Source organism: Polypterus senegalus, chromosome 11 (assembly GCF_016835505.1).
Source record: "Polypterus senegalus isolate Bchr_013 chromosome 11, ASM1683550v1, whole genome shotgun sequence".
NCBI lineage: Eukaryota > Metazoa > Chordata > Cladistia > Polypteriformes > Polypteridae > Polypterus > Polypterus senegalus.
In genome coordinates this window covers 29,657,236-29,676,608 of record NC_053164.1, presented here as the reverse complement: position 1 = coordinate 29,676,608, position 19,373 = coordinate 29,657,236, and the positions used below count along the sequence as shown (strand labels likewise).

At 41.5% G+C, this 19,373-nt stretch overlaps 1 protein-coding gene across 2 annotated transcripts in view; it reads right to left on the bottom strand.

The window, feature by feature from the left end:
- plekhg2 (pleckstrin homology domain containing, family G (with RhoGef domain) member 2) overlaps positions 1 to 18,965 on the bottom strand; it is a 221,969-nt gene extending 203,004 nt beyond the window's left edge. For both annotated transcript variants that reach the window (XM_039768267.1, XM_039768268.1), the window contains exon 1: positions 17,742 to 18,965. The gene's annotated coding sequence lies outside the window, so the exon portion shown is untranslated. The remainder of the gene's footprint in view (positions 1 to 17,741) is intronic.
- Between the last annotated feature and the right edge of the window lie 408 nt (positions 18,966 to 19,373).

The window sequence follows — 19,373 nt, the reverse complement described above, 5'->3', positions numbered from 1 at the left end:
ATTACTGCGGCTCTGGTCACTCCAGTCAACTGGATCATTCTGGAAGAGTACACAGGCGAAGCAACAACACTTTGGCGAGTCACCATGAACAGAGGTGTCAGACTCCAGGCCTGGTGGGCCGCAGTGGCTGCAGGTTTTCATTCTGACCCTTTTCCTAATCATTGACCAGTTTTCACTGCTAATTATGTCCTTTTCCCTTCATTTTAATAGCTCTGTTTTTAAGGATTCAGTCCTCTGAATTGATTTGTTTCTTCATGAAATGGCAGCCAAACAGAAATGAGACGTGAAACGAGCCAACAGATGAACAACAGCTAAACTGAGATTTCAAACTCCAACCAATTTCACTCCAACCAATCTATTAATGAGACGCTGATTCTAGCTGTTAATTAAGCCCATTATTTAATTTTGTGGTTTATTGCTGGTCTCATTCTGCCACAGCAGACATTACCAAACCTGTTATTTTCTGTTTGCCAAACTGTTTTGGTGACCTGAGAGATCAACCTTACTAAGGCCTTCACTTTTCTTTATTTTTAGATTTTGTGTGACGGGCACAGGTGAGTTGGTCATGTGGCGGCTCGTTTTGTGTCTTATTATTGTTTGGCTGCTAATTAAAAAAAGAGACAACTAAGGGGCCTGAGTCAAGTTAATTAAAACTAAGGCAAAAGAAGATAATTAGCAGCAAAAACTGGTCACTGCGGCCTCCAGGCCTGGAGTTCGACACCCATGACCATGAAAGTCTGGAGTTCGACACCCCATGAAAGTAACACCTCAAAGGCTGTTTTATGGCATTTCCATTCTCTTTGTCCAGTTGCGTTGTCACAAATCAGGACAGGATTACTTACTTTGCTTAAATTTCCAGTTAGTCTGATTGTGTTTCACACAGCAAACATTCAAGTGAACCAAATGTAATATCTAATTGGTAGACACTTTTCAGTAACTTTAAATTCCTCTTTTTCGGCTACTGCTCCTCTTAAGTATGATTTTGGGTCCTATTTTATTCTCTATATACCTTCACCCTATTGGAGTTATTTTTAGGAAATGTAACATTTCTTTTCACTGCTATGCTGATGATACACAGGTTTATATTCCCATCTCTGCAGTGAATCAACTGCACAACTAACTGTCTTTCTGAACTAAGATCCTGGATGGCCAATAAATTTTCTTGATCTGAATCAAAATAAAACAGAGATGCTTATAGTAGGTCCATCAGCTAAAGCCCAAATTGGTCTTGGACATCTCAACTCATCTTCTGCAAACCTCAAGTCTGCAAACTTGGTGTTATTTTTGACAGTAACCTTTCTTTTGAGAAACAGATTAATTCTGTTGTCAAGAGTTGCTTTTTCCAGCTTTGTCTATTAGGTAAGATCAAGCCTTTATCTTCTAGGGATCTTGAGAAAGCTACTCATACTTTTGTCTTTTCTTGCCTTGATGACTGCAACTCGCTGTATTCTGGGATTAGCAAATCTCTGATACGCAGGTCACAGCTGGTCCAAAATGCTGCCGCTCACTTTCACTGGTTCTGGTTTCTGGCTTTCTGGCTCTGTTTCTCCTATTTTAGCTTCTTTACACTGACTGCCTGTCAGTTTTCGAATTGATTTTAAAATCTTGCTGCTAGTTTTTAAAACTTTACACTCCTGCCTATTTATCTGAATTGTGTGTTTTACACCAGCCATCTAGAGTGCTTAGATCTTCTGGTCAGTTGTCTCTTGTTGTCCCTCGTACCAAGTGTAAAACTAAGGGGGACAGAGCATTTGCAGCTGCTGCTCCTCGCCTATGGAACTCTTTACCTCATCACATAATGGAGTCGTCTACAATTGAACTGTTCAAAACAAGATTAAAGACTCATTTCTATTCACTTGCATTCCGTGACCTTCAGTAATACTGATGGTTTCCTCATTGTGATTATGTAACATTACTTCTATTTATTATTTACAGTATTTTATTTATGTTCTTTTATTTCTATTTATGTTAATTGTATGTTTTTTTTTCTTCTTTTATTATAAAGCACTTTGGCCACAGCATTCCTATGTTGTTTTAAAGGTGCTATATGAATAAATTGACATTGACAAACTCTCTGGGGCATGTTGTAGATATCTTTTTTCATCTGGAAGAAAGGATTTTTTTAACTGTGAAAAGTTTAATGAAGGGTTGGAACAAGTCGAACTTATGCCCACTGCATTTACAAATCAATACCGCTCTTTGACTTGAACACTTGTTATCAGATAACTAGAAGAGGATATGAAATGGATGTTACCAATTTCTTTCGCCACTTCAACACCATTTAATTTAAAACCAACTTCATATTTTCTGCTGATCGATAGCTCCATCATAGATAAGGGATGCTCTTACAATAAAGGTGTATGAGGGTATGAGATACAAAAAACACAAAACAGTGCAAACGTCGCTTCGGAATAGTTTGGTATTACTGTGTGGTCACGTAGGCACAATAGAGAGACAGAGAGGAAGGTTAGGAGTACACACTGATACAGTGCATTGATGCACCCACATAGAAAAAAACAGGCAGTGTGCCCCGTGGTTACTCTCTCAGGTTGGCGTCATATCATAATCCCTTGTACCAATAGCGCAAATTTTCTGTATTCGACTTATATGACCAACATTATAAAATACCAGAAATCATACAGTAAAATCAAGTCCCGACTTATCCGTGGGAGAATTTATCCGCAAGTATATACGGTAAATATTACTGTTCAGTAAGTAGCTGACGTCTTCTCCTTACAGTGACGTTGTAAGGCCACAAATGTTACAAACCAGAGAAAGTGATTTTCTGACAGTTGTGTTTTTACACATACAGCTGTAAAAGATTTGTGGCAATTATCTTGGTATTCACTAATTCAGATGGCATGGATATAATAATCTGCTCATTTTAATTTTTCACCACTGATTTTAAGCAGAATGTATTTTTCAGTTACTGAACACAGAATGTCAAGTTAAAAAACATAGTTTTTGCATGTGATGAGAGGCCACGACAGTAGGTAGGCCATGACGATCACATCATTCTTTTCAAATCTCTATGCCGAAATCTCCCCAAGAAAATACAATCACCCCATTTATTTTTACATTTGATGGGACACCCCAGTGCTAGAAATGAAATTCAAGATTCAGTATCTTCAATGCATCTCAAATAATTTTTTAGACCTTTATGCGACATCCTGGTCACTCTCAGATATCTTGAAATAACTCTTAATGCATCATTTCATAGAATTTCAAACTACCTTACACTAACTTAAATTTCTGAAATAGAATTCAAGATATCTCAAAATGACTTCCTGTAAAAGTTCCTGTTTTCAATAGAGCTTCCTGTCATTTTAAGATATCTTAAATTGCATTTGACATAGAGTGTCTGGCACTGCACGAGAAGTTATTTTAAGATATCTTGCATTTCGGTTCTCTCACAATGGCCTGGGTGTTACTTCAGGAAATCTCCAAAACTGCAATCAAGGCTTCTTGAATGGGATTTTAGATTCTGTCACATTAATGCACATTTCAGTTATCGAAAAATCTACTTTCCTGATCGCTTCAAATGGATTTCTCAGCCATCTGAGGGATCATAAAATGGAGTTCATGATAATGAAAAACTTTACATTTCATGATACTTCAAATTTCACACGCCTTTAAAATGACAGCAAGTTATTTCAGTGTATCTGAGATATCTAAAATACAATGAAAGATAACACAAATGTGTTTCTAGATATCTTAAAAATAAAATGGAATTCCTATTCAAAAAAAGGAAATTTTACAGAAGGTGATTTTGAGATCTTGAATCAATTTCAGATACCATAAAATGCATAGAATGTCATTTTGCGATTTCTCATTGTTCTAATCGGAGTTACCTTGAAATGAGTATCATCCACTGTAGATGGTCGCAAAGCAATAGCACTGCTGCCTGACACCGAGAAGACATGAGCTCAAGTTTCTGACACTCTCTGCGTGAGGTTTGTATGTCCTCCCTGTGTCCACCTTGGTTCCTCTGGGTGGTCCGGTTTCCTCTCACAGTCCAAAGAGACGCAGCTTAGGTGAATTGTTATTGCTGAACTAGCACTAGTGTGATGGACGAGCATTGTGTCTGGAGATGCTTACTGTGTTCAAATCGAGCTTCCCTGTGACTCTGCCCTTGATAAATGGATTAGGGAAGTGGATGGATTTGTGTATTGTAGATGTCTTAAAATATAGTAGAACTTATTTTGAGAAGTTTTAAAGGGAGTTTCAACTATATGACAAACTAAACTGCATGTGAGGAGATGGGAAATGTATTTTGAAGTATCTCAGAATATTAATTTGGCTCGCCATTAGCAAAGTCAGTGGTGCACTTCATAGACAGGAAAAGATCTGGACCACCTCTGGTCCTCCCAAGATTGAGGCTGCAGCTCCAGTAGTGCATGATGGTTACAGCATGTGCATGATGGGAAGTGGATGCCAGAGCTGTCATTCTTCTTCTACTTCCTATCACGTTCCTAGCTTCTGCAATTTGCTTCATGCTCAGCAGGCATGTCACTTTTTGGGACATTGTGCCTATATAATTTGTCATAAGAATGACACAAACACTGATAACTTTGCAGATGCTGGAGCTGTCATTCTTAGGGGGCTGAATGCACGCTAAGGAGATGTTGATGGATCAGCTGCTGGCTTGCTGCTACTAAGCTGCGTGTTCTGCTTGTCGCACTGTGCGTCGATCATTTAAAAGCCTGTACAGCAGCTGTCCTTTTGTCTCACAATGACACAAGGCACGGGTCTTGCCTCCTAAAGTTGTAATGTCTAGTCTTGCGGGACATCAAAGTGTCTCTCTGAGATTATCATGTCTCAACCCAAGATTTTTTTTACATATAATATATATAGACGATTCTGGCACAGATATTCAGAACTTAATCTGCTCAGGATAAATAAGCTCCTAAAACATTGCTGAGAAAAATCAAGAGTCTCAGTGGGTCATTCAAGGGTCAGTCAGTCTCTGTGTTACTGATCTGTTGCAGGTCTCCTCTGTAACACTCATACTGGCAGCCCTGCATGTCAGCGTAGTCAAAACCTTTGAGCAGTTAGTCAAAACCTTTGAACAGTCTAGAGGCTCTGGCTTTCATTATCGGCTCAACACTCAACACATGCTGCATATTGTCAGGGTAGTGACGTCCAAAATATTCTGCTGTTTGGGAGGCATTTTTTTGATTTATACTTTTAACACCATTGACCATTTCCAAAAAGTACAAAAAACAATGAAGCAAAGATGGTCCGCTAAACTGAATGCCACCTCCAGCACAATACTACGAAGACTTGGAGAACAATTATTTGCTAAGAAAGAGAACAAAAAATGATCAGCATTCACCCTTTACACTCCAAACAGCTGAAATTAAAACCCAGGATGCCAGTTTGATATAATGTGGACAGACATTCAGCATGGCAATCACTGCCAATACAGAAAGGTGCTATAAGTGTATTTCAAATCTCTATACAGAGATAGTATAAAACTGGAAATGTGTCACTTGACAGGTGAAGTGACTTTCTTGTTGTTACAGAGGGAGGTTGAGACTGAATAGGAAGCCCTGTGGTATGCAGTGCAGTGTATTAACTAGTGAGCCACCCTCTCTGGATAAGACAAGGACCAGAGGGGACATCTGCTAAAGTCTCCCTGAGATTAGGTAAGCGACAGAAACATCAAAATCTACTCATTTATTCACTTCTTGAAACTACTTTCTTCAATAAAGAGTCACAGGAGAGAGAGAGAGAGAGAGAGAGAGAGAGAGAGAGACAGACAGACAGACAGACAGACAGGCAGGCAGGCAGGCAGGCAGACAGGCAGGCAGGCAGGCAGACAGACAGACAGAGAGGCACAGACAGACAGACAGATAGACAGATAGACAGATAGACAGATAGACAGATAGACAGACAGATAGATAGATAGATAGATAGATAGATAGATAGATAGATAGATAGATACTTGGTTTTTGTTCCCAAGGAGAAATTAAAACCTAATGGGCCCAATCCCTGCACTATCAAGTTAAACTAAAGCTGATGTCACATTAGCTGACTTTCCAGTTTTGCCCTTTGTTTACATAATCGTAGCCAGTCGGAGGCAGTCAGCGGACTGAAGACATGAAGACGATGATTGTCTATTTTGCGACATACTGAAACCAATTAGTCCACAATGTCTAAGGTAAAATTGAACGGATTTGTTTTATTCTTTGATTGGAGGGGCTCTTTGTGTGTAACAGAGCACTACAATGTATAGAATGCAGCAACCAGGTATAATGAACACGTGTGTTTTGAACATCACAAATAATAAGAGAAGCTTGTCTCTCTGGTGGCTCATGTTTAATGTACTAAAACAAAATAGAAAAAAGTCAGAGACTGTCCTAAACGACTCAGCTATGCAATCTCTGAACAGTGCTGACTCCAACAGGTAGCACAGGAGCTGCATCACAAACAGCAGAGAAGCTTTCGCTCTGATGTCTCATATTTTACATTTCATAATAAATCAAAAAGGAAATAAAGGGTAGAGATTGCTGCTGAACTTGCTGCAGCTGTTAACCCTTCAGACAGCACTGACTCCATCATTCAGCATGCTACTGACTGTCAGGAAAAGGGGCGAGCACGACTGGGCTGGAAGATCGACCCTCAGTCAGTAAATGTGACATGGGCTGCAAAATTCAGTCATCATGCAGCAATGAGATCAGCGACTGCGAATATGCCCAGCAGTGGGTGGGTGGCCAGTTGGCTGAGGATTCAAGGACTCTGACCGTGTCTTACAGAGCCTGAATTTGCCTATTATAATTAACTGTGAACCCCCCAGATTTATTTTCTCCAGGGATGTAGCTATATGAGTTTTTTTTTTGTCAACTGGCCAGCGTTCAACAATTAATGCATAGACAGTTATTGTTAGTTTCCATTTATGTTAGTCAATTTCAAATTACTTTTTTTCCTGTTTGGGAAACAAAAGTGCATCTTTATGTGTACTCATTCTGTAATTAGTAATTTGTACAGTTTATATTTGTATTGTCTATATGTGAATTTATCACAGTGCTCTGAGCCTGCAGGACAGGACGGGACGGGGCGGGACAGAGACAGACAGACAGACAGACAGACAGACAGACAGACAGACAGACAGACAGACAGACAGATAGACAGATAGACAGATAGATAGATAGATAGATAGATAGATAGATAGATAGATAGATAGATCAAGTTGATTCAAAACTCTGCTGCAAGAGTCCGAATGCAGACCAATAACAGCGAGCATATGCTACGCATCCTGCTTTGCCTTCACCTCCACTGGCTCCCTGTGTCTTACAGGATTGAATATAAAATCCTATTATTGACTTACAAAGTTTTAAATGGCCTCACACCGGACTACATCAGTGACCTTCTCCATCACTAGGCTCCTGTTTGCTTGCTAAAGCCCTCTGATTCTGGCCATGTGAGTCCCACACTAACCTGACAGCAGGGCCTTTACCTGTATAAGCACCCAGACTTTGGAATGACGTCCATAAATGAATTTGATCAGCTGACTCCATTCATTCTTTCAAAAAAACAACTGAAAACCCATCTGTTCAGGAAGTCGTTTAACTGAACCTAACATTCTGCGCTCCTTCTTTCAGTTGACGTCTCTGTCCTGATGTTCAGGATAATCTTTGTGTGTGTGTGTGTGTGTGTGTGTGTGTTTGTGTGTGTGTGTGTGTGTGTGTGTGTGTTTGTGTGTGTGTTATATCACAAATGATTTGACTGCTTCGGGCAATTCTTTTAGTATTGAATTTAGTATTATACTCTGGTTTATTCTTTCTTTTATTCTTTTTAATGTTTATGTATATCCTGTGTTTATTTGTTTATTGTTCATTTTGTTTTAATTGCTTTGAGCGTGGGAAAGGTGCTATATAAATAAAACGTGTTATTATTATCATGGTGCTTCCTGCATGTCCAGCCTGTGCCCATGTGGAATTCATCCCACAGTACACAGACATGCAGGTTCAGTAGATTGGCAATGCTAAATTGGCCCGTGTCTGTGCATGTGTGTGAATGAGTGTCTTCACCCTGCCATAGACTGGCATCCATTCCAGTCCTGGGATTTTCCATGCCTTGTGCTCTGTGCTTGTTGAGCGTAATGGACAGCACACATGGGCTGACGTCCCTGCTGGGACAGATTCAAATCCATTGCCTGACCAGGAGGGCCTGGGGAAAGAAAAAGTAGAAAGAAAGGAGCGTTGTTCCCTGCCCGACGACTTACATTGGCATCCCTGCTGGGACAGGATTAGGTTTATCACCAATAGTAGACACAGGAGAATTAACCTACTTGGACTATTTGCTCCCCAGATGGCACCATCCCTGGGTTAGAATTCCCACATGGACAACTGCAAAGCATGCAGGGACCTGTAGTCATGTGGGGCATCCCTATTGGGTCATGTGGGGGACACCAGGGGGAGCTGCTGGGATTAGTAATCCTTACTTTCAGGGACATCTATTTAACCCAGTTATGCCCTGGCACCAGAAGTGCTCACGGGTCATAGATAAAAGAAGCTACTTGACCTCATCCAGGCGACTGAAAGTCGGCTGTGGAGGATGGACACAGCTCACCTGGGAGAAAGAAAGAAAGAAAGAAAGAAAGAAAGAAAGAAAGAAAGAAAGAAAGAAAGATGTCCAGCTGCAGTCAGAACAGTTTTAGGCCTCTAACAGATCTGAGCACTTCAGACAATATGAGGCCCAGAACCTTTTTGTACTCATGTGAGAAATGCAACATTTATTTTTAGCTCTTGGGTAACCGTGCAATTAAATAATTTACTAATTGGACTCAGGGGACACTTTTAATGTTATGTGTTGCTTTACCTAGAAAATTGATTCATTTTATTCTTTTTCACACAAAAGCTGACCTAGTATACAGTACATTCATACTTACTTCATACTTACTGTACATACATATGTTTTATATATATATAGATATAGATATATATATAAATAAATATGTATATTTATTTTCCACATGCACATGGGACACAGCTAAAGGGCTCAAGAAAGGATAATTCCACCCCGGACCAGGTGATGGCAGAGCGCAGTAATCCTTCCTCTTTTTCCTTTCCAGACCAAATATGGGAAATTCCACCTGGGCTCAATGACGTCACTTCCGGCTCCGGGCCCAATAACATCATTCCTGTCTCTGCTCAAATGACATCACTTTCACTTCCTGCCCAGACGATGTCATTTAAAACTGCCGTCTTTTTGTCACCTGGCAGCTGTTTTGGACTGATGTCTGTAAAGACTTTCACAAACAAACCTTCTCTTTTTGACAGCCAAATTCAAGTATACAGCTGGCAGCTCCCAAATCTTTTTGCTATGTGGTCTGAGTACTTTCACAATATATGTATACTGTGATTGGCGATTCTAAATTGGCCCTAGTGTGTGCTTGGTGTGTGGGTGTGTTTGTGTGTGTCCTGTGGTGGGTTGGCACCCTGCCCAGGATTGGCTCCTGCCTTGTGCCCTGTGTTGGCTGGGATTGGCTCCAGCGGACCCCTGTGACCCTATTTGGATTCAGCGGGTTAGAAAATGGATGGATGGATGGATGTATACATATGACATATATAAATGAATGGCCTGTGTATGTGTATATGTGTGTGCATGTTTATGTGTGAATGGAGCAGTCTGCTCTGCTCGTGCTCAACCACAGCCACAAGATGGCACATGCATGCACTTTTACATTATTTCGCTGCTTGCATGTACTTCATTTCTCACTATGAAAGACCACGTGCAGCAAACGCTGCCGCACAACAACGTGCAAGTGAAACACCTCCGCAACAGAGAGCAAGGCTTGAAGTTTTCACTAAAAACATTGTCTATCTGGAGGTATTTTCTGGAGACAAAGATTAATAGGACCACCAGTGTATTCTCATAGCTAGAAATTCATACATTAGAATTGAGAGACTGGAAAGAAAATCCAGAACTTGCAAGATGTCTTCAAGACTAAGGGATGTCCGCTGTATACAAGCACTTGCTTACAGGTTGAGTGAAATCAGAAGGACTTTACTACGTAATCTAGAAGGAGGATACACAAGATGCAGGGGCAGAATCAGATCAGAAGGAAAGGAACTGCACTGGACTAAAAAGAAAAAAAATTCAAACCTATACCTCTAACTCGACTTAAAAAGTGAAACATTTGGGCACTGACAGATATGGAATCCATCCAATATGTGTGTCCTGTGACACAAGCCAGAAACCATTCCTGACAGCATGCCAGTATGTCTCTCCATTCTTTAACGGCTCAATCTAATTCAGGGTCTTGGAGAACTGGAGCCTATCGTAGAAGCTGTGGGACCAAGGCAGGAACCAAACTGGGCAGGGATGCCACTATTCCAGCAGACTCTGGACATCCATTCCTTAACTAAATAGTCCAATTCATGGTCATGGGAAGCTCAAATCTATGACAGAAAGACTTAGGCCTGGCAGGAACCAGCCCTGGACTGAATGCCAGTAAATGAGTACATTCTAGTCACACCACCTGCCAAAGACAGAAAGCACAATACATTTTAAAATATTTGATATCTCTTGCCTTACATGTACCTTCAGCACTTTTCGTTGGTATCCTCAAGTGTCTGACCCTCTCTTGCCCGGCGCTCCCTCTTGTCAAGTCTGCTTCTCAGAGGCCAGCATTTTGAGACGCCTGCATTGCGTTTATACTTCCTGTGTTTGAAAGCGACTCTCAGTGTGCCTCCTACACCTTAATTTCTCTTTGTGTGCCTCATACTTGCACTTCCACTTTTGATTGCATCACGAAAGCCAAACTGGCCAATCAAATTGCTCATAGGGACCAGACACACACAGACCATTGCATTTTTTCATATAGTAAACTAACTACAGTACCTGTCAAAGACAGATAATAGAATAATTAATAAATATTTGCCATGTCTTGCCCTACATGTATCTGCAGCTTTCCTCTGTTGTTTGCGTGTGTGAATGTCTCTTAACCAGTTCTCCCATAAAGCCTGCTTCTCAAACCCTTGTCATTATTTTTGAGGTGCCTTTCTCACTTCTTGTTGTATATTTCCTATCTCTTTGAAGGTGACTCTCAGCATGCTTCATACTCCTTTACTCCTCCTCATGTGTCTCACACTTGAACTTCCTCTTTTGATCACATCACCAAAGCCAAAATGACTAATCAGTTTGCTTATAAAGACCAGGCACACACAGACCTTAGTGTTTCCTTATATAGCAAACATATTGTATGTATTATTAAAATCTCAAAACTGAAAACACAGACTTGAAGACCTGTATTTTATAATTCTCCAGTTTACAAGCAATGAAGCAACTGACATTGACACACAGATGGATCTTCTCAGCAGAACCTCATTTATCCAACCTAAATACACACTAACAGCTACATCCGAGGTTCACATCCCAGGTCCCCCAAGTGTAGAGCCTGCATGTTCTCCTTGAGCCTGTATTCAGTTTCCCTCAGCTGCTCCAGTTTTCTCCCACAGTCAAAAGATATGCCAGATAGGTGGATTGGCAATGCTAAATTGTCCCATGTGACGGACTGGCACCCTGTCCAAGGATTGTTCCTGCCTTGCACCTGATGCTTGCTGGGAAACGCTTCAGTTACCCTGTGACCCTGCTCTGGATTACATAGATGTGGAAGATGGATGGATGGATAATCCACTAATGAGTTAACAGTGTGAGACTTACTTATCCAATAGCACAGTTGTATTTGTTTTGCAGAATAATCTTAGCTAACTAAGCAAGCAAAGGTACATCTTAACTCTCATCTTTACGATTATGTGGTTCATCTTGAGAAATATGACCAGGTGTTAATAAGAGCCGACACCAGTTCAAATGTTACAAAACCATCCACTATTTCATTCTCTGAGCTCCACTTTCTGTTAAATCAGGTTGATGGGAGTACCAATCCTTATTGCTGGAACCAACCCTGAACAGGGTGACATTTTACTTCAAGGCAGACTCACATATAGAAGAATAATTTAAAAGGGAAGAACACATAAACATGGAAAGCACCACAGCTAGAATTTCAACCAGGGTCTGCACACAGTTTTGCAAATGGAGCACAAGGTAAATTGTGCTCTGCCACATAAAGGCTGAATGACTGTCTGTCTGAATTGATTGATTGATTTGACAGCACTAGCCACTCTGCCACCATGCCACCCTAAAGTGCACTCCATAGTTTTTAGGACAAAGACAAATCTTTCCTTGATTTAGCCCTCTGCTCCATACTCAGTCAGTCAGTCAGTCATTCTCCAACTCGCTATATCCTAACACAGGGTCACGTGGATCTGCTGGAGCCAATCCCAGCCAACACAGGGCAAATCCTGGGCAGGGTGCCAGCCCATGGCAGGACACACACACACACACACACACACATACACCAAGCACAAACTAGGGACAATTTAGAAATGCCAATCCACCTAACCTGCATGTCTTTGGACTGTGGGAGGAAACCCATGCAGACACGGGGAGAACATGCAAACTCCATGCAGGGAGGACCCGGGAAGTGAACCTAGGTCTCCTTACTGTGAGGCTGCAGCGCTACCACTGTGCCACAGTGCCACCCCGCTCCACAATTTAAAATTACAAATCAAAAAAGTCAGGCGAGATTTCAGTCACACCATGTAAAGATGACAACACTTTATATATATGATGGTCTTCCATTGCAGGGTACCATAATGTTTGTCACAGGTGTTTGTGATTCCTCAGGTGGGTTTCATTGCTTCATAAGATACCTCAGCTTGCTTCTCCCCTTTAGAGTCTGTAGTTGCCATTGTTCAACACGAGGACAAGAGCTGTGCCAGTGAAAGTCAAAGAAACCTTTTAAGAACAAGAATCAAGCCACCGGACATGACAGTAAAACCGTAGGATTCCCTAAATCAACTGTCTGGGATGTCATCATGAAGAAAGAACACGCTGGTGAGCTCAGCAATCACAAAGGGATTGGTAGACCAAGGAAGACCACCACTGCTGATGACAGAACAATCCTCACTATGATAAAGAAAAAGCCCCGAATGTCCATCTGACAGATCAGACTCAGTCTTCAGGAGGCAGATATGGATGTGTCAGAGACGACTATCTGTAGAGGACTTCATGAACAGAAATACGGAGGCCACACCTCAAGACACAAACCACTAGTTAGCCACAAAAACAGGATGGCCAAATTACAGTTTGTGAAAAAGGATTTTAAAAAGCCTGCAGAATTCTGGGAAAAGGTTCCTGAACCCGCGTCAGAGTGATGGCAAGAGCAAAGTGTGGAGACGAAAAGGAACTGTCCGAGATCCAAAGCAGACCACCTCATCTGTTAAACGTGGTAGTGGTGTGGTGGTGATGTTATGGCTTGGGCACATATGGCTGCCACAAATCCTGGTGGCAGCTGCACAATGAATTTTGAGGTGTATATTAGCATCTGACCTGCTCAAACTCACTGGCCGGCACTTCCTCCTACAACAAGATAAAGATCCAAACACACTGCTAAGGCAACACAGGAGTTTGTCAGAGCTAAAAAAAACTGAAAAACTCTTGAATGGCCAAACCAGTCACCCAATTTTAATCTGGTTAAGCGAGCCATCCATATGCCAAAGAGAAAAAAACTTAAGGGGACTTACAAGCAGGAGCTGAAGATGGCTGCATTAGAGGCCTGGCAGAACATCAGCAGAAGACCCTCAGCACCTGGTGCTGTCTACGAGTCTCAGACGTCAAGCAGTCAGCAGGGGATGTGTGACATAGTACTTAATATGACGATGGCTTTAATAGACCAGCCATTGTTATGTCCTAAAACATTACAGTGCCCTGACATGGGAGGCCCGTGCAGAAAAAGTGTTGTCATTACTACATGGGGTGACCGAAATGTTTGTAAACTCCTTTAAATGAAAGTCTACAATGTGCACTTTAATCAAAATGTCTGAAGTGTTTGATTTGTAATTTTAAACTGTAGAGCAGAGGGGTAAAATCAATGAGAAATGTGTCTGTGTCCCAAACATTATGGAGGGCACTGTAGTTTACTGTATTTACTTTTTGCAGTTAACGATAAAATCTTAAATAAACCCCAAACAGCTCTAATGTGTAGTGCCTAACTAATATCACAAAGCCCAAGCGCTCCGAGACCTTCTGCTGTGGCCTTATGAACCACTGGACTGTCTACTGTGTTGTCGCTCCCAGTCACTTCCTTCAGTCACGTTTTTAAACAATAACATTGTTATGCAAGTGTTCCCACTTCAGGAATATTTCATAATATTTTTCTCATAAATAGCTACATTACACACACATTCGTTGTTTGACACTATAAAACACTGCACATACCATATTGCACAATTTTATGTTTGGATGCGTAAAATATTTCAAGACATAGAAAACTTCAAATAGCCGCCTCTCGCTTGTTTGGCAGTTCTAAGGTTTTTCTGCAGTCTGACAAATGGAGATTAAGGAAAGACACGCATGATAGATTTAAAATTAGGAAGGGAATAACTGAGGCCGATGCCAGCTGTTACTTTGAAACCAGAGCACCGGGGCACAGATGCAAGTTGGCGAAGGGTAAAATTCAGGACAAACCTTAAAAAGTATTTCCTTACACATGTGAGCGACAACCTCGGGGACCTTCAGATCTCACATTTAGTTCAGAGCACATTAGGGGAATCTGAATTAAACTGTTTCGAATCAAAGGCCCTAAAACGTTTTCTTTTGTTCTTTAATTAGCATTTTCCTTCCTGACTTATTTCTGACAGGTCGAGGTTTTCCGAGGATAATTTTACCTCTCAAAACTACGTTTCTTGTGTGTATCTGATGGGCGAGCGGATGGTACGACCGATTTTGCTAATGAGAACTAATCATTACCCCACTGTTAAACACAAACATTTTGAAAGCATCAGCCTCTCATTGTTCTAAGTAGAAACACATTAAAATCGCACTGCCTGGGCGCATTGTTTGCCAGATGCCCTCCAGTAACAAGGACCACACCCCTCAGTTTAAATCGCAGAGAAAAGAGACGTGGGCTTTCTATTTGGATTTGCTCACATTTAAATTGTGTTTAAATTAAAGGCATTAACCACAGATAAGGACATGCTGATGCGATGATTTTAAAATTAGCAGCTGGTGGGCAGCATTATGGGATCGCAGCAGACTCTTAAAAATGAAAGTTCATCAGAGTTGATGCCAATTTGGCTTCCAAAAGAACCATTCACATGAAGGTTCCAGAAAGAATATTAGTTCATTTAGATCCAAAAAAGGCTCCATGATTAGATGAGAACAGATTTGTGAAATATAAGAGAGTCCCTGATGGTAAAGAGACAGTTAAGCTCAGGTTTTCTTTATCTCTCAGTGTCCTGATAACTAGCAAAGATTTCTGTTTTGTTCACATATCAGGAACCTTTTCAAAATCCAAAATGCCAATTTCAAAGGCAAAGAAGCCTTCCCAGAAAGAAAAGGCTCTTAGTTACACAGAGGTTCTACAAAGAACCACACAAGTGCCATTAAAGAGCCAATCCAGGTACTGTGGGCATCTCAGTTTGACTCTTGGGTGGGTCTGGCAACACAAACTCTCTCATCTCCCAAACAATGTCAGGTTCAAAGCCACAAATTAGGATTCTGCTTTGTCCCAGCTCCAGCTCCAGCTCCTTGAAACCCTACACTGAAAATCTGAGCACAGAAACAGAAGGAATTGCCAAACTTTTTTTTTTTTTTGTCACAGGGGGTGTCTGGCCATTATATCGCAATCAGAGGAGTGAGTTTCCTTGCAATCCAATGTGCAAATATTTGTCACCAAGCGCCTCAAAGTTGGAGATCTGATTTTGTTCTGTGTGGCTCACTCTTACAAATAAATGATCTATAATGGCACTTGACTGGGTTGTGTGGTCCCTTGAAGAATCAGTGCTTGACAAAGAACCATTTCATTCTGGGATGGGCTCTCTGTGCATGGCAAATCGGGTCTTTGGGCTTTAAAATGTGGACAGAAGAGAATTCTATAATGTATAGAAGGCCTATAGGGGGCAACTCAAAAGTCCCAAAGCCCAGACACACATTTGACACTGCTCTGGAAGGCAGTCTACCCCTCTGTACTTCTGTTAGATCTTCTCATCGAGGAAAAAGGATTCTAGTCATCCATCCGCCAACATTTTCAGTCTGTTACAAGGGCCTTCTGGCTGGACCACTGATCGTCCATCCCAGCCCATTCTTACTTTCCATCACACCACACTGAGTGCTGACAGATCAGGAAAACCTCTTTTATTCAGCTAGAGGTCCTTTATAAAACCAGGAACCCAATGGTATTTCATAATTTGTTATCATTTCCTCGTGCACATTTTTCAAACCTGATATGGATGTAAATTAAGTCAGTCAGTGAGCCATTTTCTAACCCGCTAGGTCCCGAAATGGGGTTGTTTGGGGTGCTGGAGTCTATACTGACCAACCCAGGGTGCAAGGCAGGAACAAACCCTGGACAGGGTGCCAGTCCATCACACTGTGAAAACGCACACACACACACACACACACTTCCCAACCACACGCTAGGGCCAATTTTGTATTGCCAATCCACTAACCGGCTTTGGACTGTGGGAGGAAACCCACAAAGACATGGGGAGACGCAGGATGGACCTGGGATGTGAACACTGGTCTCCTTATTGTAAGGCAGCAGCACTGCCACTGCGCCACCTTAACTTAAAGGTCATCTCTTGAACATTCATGTGGGCAGTGCCAGGCTTATTAGTGCGCCAACCAACTGCTTGGTAGCTAACTCGTGCAGCTGGTCCCCCCTAGGTGAATGCCTAATTTGCCTTAATGATGGCACCAGCCCAGTTCCACCTTATAGCAGAGGCTGTCCACCTCCAATCCTTCCACTTTCTTAATCTGTGACCAATTTCTACTGTTAATTGACACTTCTTTTCCCTTTATTTTAATGGCTTTCTTTATTAAGACTAAATGTCTTCTTTTTTTCCTTAAATGGCAGTCAAACCAAATGAGATGTAAAATGAGCCAACAGATCACCAGCCTCAAACTCCCAACTATTCTGCTTGTTCTTTGAGCCTTTTATTTAATTTCATTCCTTGTTGGTGTTCTCATTCTGCCACAGCAGACATTTCCAACATTGCTTGGTTTTCTTTCTTTTAAGAACAACATCAAAAATGTTTGGGGGACCTGAGCAGCTCAACATTACTAAGATCGTTTTAGATGTTGTATGATAGTCAGGCTTTAGCTAAGTGTGTATCTCATTATTGCTTGGATGCTAATTAAAGAAAAAAATTGTATAATTAAGAGTCTTAAATGACAAGTCAATTAAAATTAAGACAAAAAAAATCAATTAACAGCAAAAACGAGTCACTAGTTAAGCAAACGGTTAGAATGAACATCTGCATCGTCAACCGCACTCCGGGTTTGGAGTTGGACACCCCAGAGCTGTGGTATCACACTGAAGAACCGCTTTAGACCTTTTATTTTGAAATGTGCGGACAGCCGGTGGATGGTTTGATTAGATGTCAGACATGATTTTATTTTGACGTGTGCGGACCGCCGATGGATGGTTTGATTAGATGTCAGACATGATGAAGATGTTCATTTGATTTTATTTTTAAAGCGTCAACACCTAATTGATTTTATTTTTAAATCGTCAACACCTAATTCTCCTTAAAATGTCTCTCTGGACGGATACAGCGCCCTGACCTGACCTCTGTGCCCCGTAATCCGTGGAGTTTTGCACTTTTGGATGCCTGTAAAGAACACAAATGTTTCGTTTTTACTCCGGTTTCACGAACAAAAGAACTGCATACCTTCACATGCGTGGTAATCCGCGGCATCCAGCGAAGTGTTTTCCCCCAAAAACCAAAGTTTGTCCAAATTGTTATCACTTGAGACGCAGACCTCCAGAGTTTGTATACTGTAATCCCTTCTGCCTTCAATGAAAGTTCCCGTCAAGTTCACCGCATTTCGCAAATTGAAAACAGAATTCTTTTTTTTTTTAATCCCACGATTGTTTAAACCTTAGAAGATGCTATACTCTTCTCAAATTGCTTTGTAGCCAACTGGCATTTACTAAATGTTGGCTGACCCTCCCTTCTCTGAACTTCTTTTTCTTCTTCTCCTCTCCTCTTGCACTGGGAATTTCGAAGTTTTCCCAACCTCGTCTGGCGAGCAGAGAGGCTCCAGTTTCTGGTGATCCGTCTGCGAACCCGAAGTCTTTAACAAGTTCACATCCCCTTCAAAAGTAAAGTTCTGGAGCGCCGGGAGTGCAGATCCAGAGCTGCCGATGCCAAATTCTCGCGAATGAAGGGGGCACACGTGCAAGAAAACAAAACGATCCCCATGCAGTGCAGAGACGCCGACCGTTTCTCTTCAGCCTGAACTGCGTTCCATGAAATCGCGACTTCTTCCCCTGCAGCTTCTTTAATTTCAGTCGCACAGATGGGATCAGTCTGTTGTTTCCGTAGGGCTCTGCCACAGAAGTGGCCGCAAAATAAGAAAAAAGAGGAACTGAATGGCCAGAGTATTTCCTGAACTGTGTATCCACCCCGAGACGGGGAGCGTGTGTCTCGAGTCACCTTAGTAAACGCCAGGTGTGCCAGCCAGCCAGCCAGCCGAGCGATGACTAACTGCGACCGACTAGTCTGTTTGGAGTCACGATCCCGTCCGGGTTAAAAAAAAAGATCAGAATGACAGCACATGATGAGTTGGAACTGCTCGACAAAAAATGCTCAGGGCTAACAAATAATAATAAAAAAAAAAATCTGGCCGCTAACTCTTCTATAAAACACTCAAAGCAAAAAAATAAAACAATCGGACCTGTTGCTACACCACAAAAATTACTGGCAAAAAAAAGATCTGTACTTGTCCCCACAATAACAAAAAAATAAAATCCAAGAAAAACAGTAAAATATTCTGACTTTTAAATATCTACCAATAAAAATCAAACTGTCCTAACTGTCCGTGACTAACCTAAAAAAAAGACTTGCAAAAGTCTCACAAAATAAAGATAGCTTGCAAACATCTAACAAAAGACTAAGGGGGGAGTCAAACAAACAATCGAAGACTTTAACAGCAGAACAACCGCACGTACGAAAAAAAATTAAGATGACCTGCAAATATCCCTCAAAATGTTAACAGGTAACCGTCCGAGTTATTAATACATGTGACAGCGGCCGCTACCCAGTTCGCTCCCCTAATTAGAATGCAACCCCGAAACTCTGGGGTACACAAAAATAGGCTTAGAAAACTAACGGAGTCTAAATTGTGCGTTTGATGCAACCGTCTCTCAAACGGTTCAAACCGAGTCTGGTCAGAACTTCATTTTGAATTGTCCACACAAGCTGCCCAGGACACGACTGACTCATAGTTGATTAGCACAAACCATTTCATCCTCTGCCCCCAGAAAGTCCCGAATGTTTCCCAGGAATGATAACCACGGC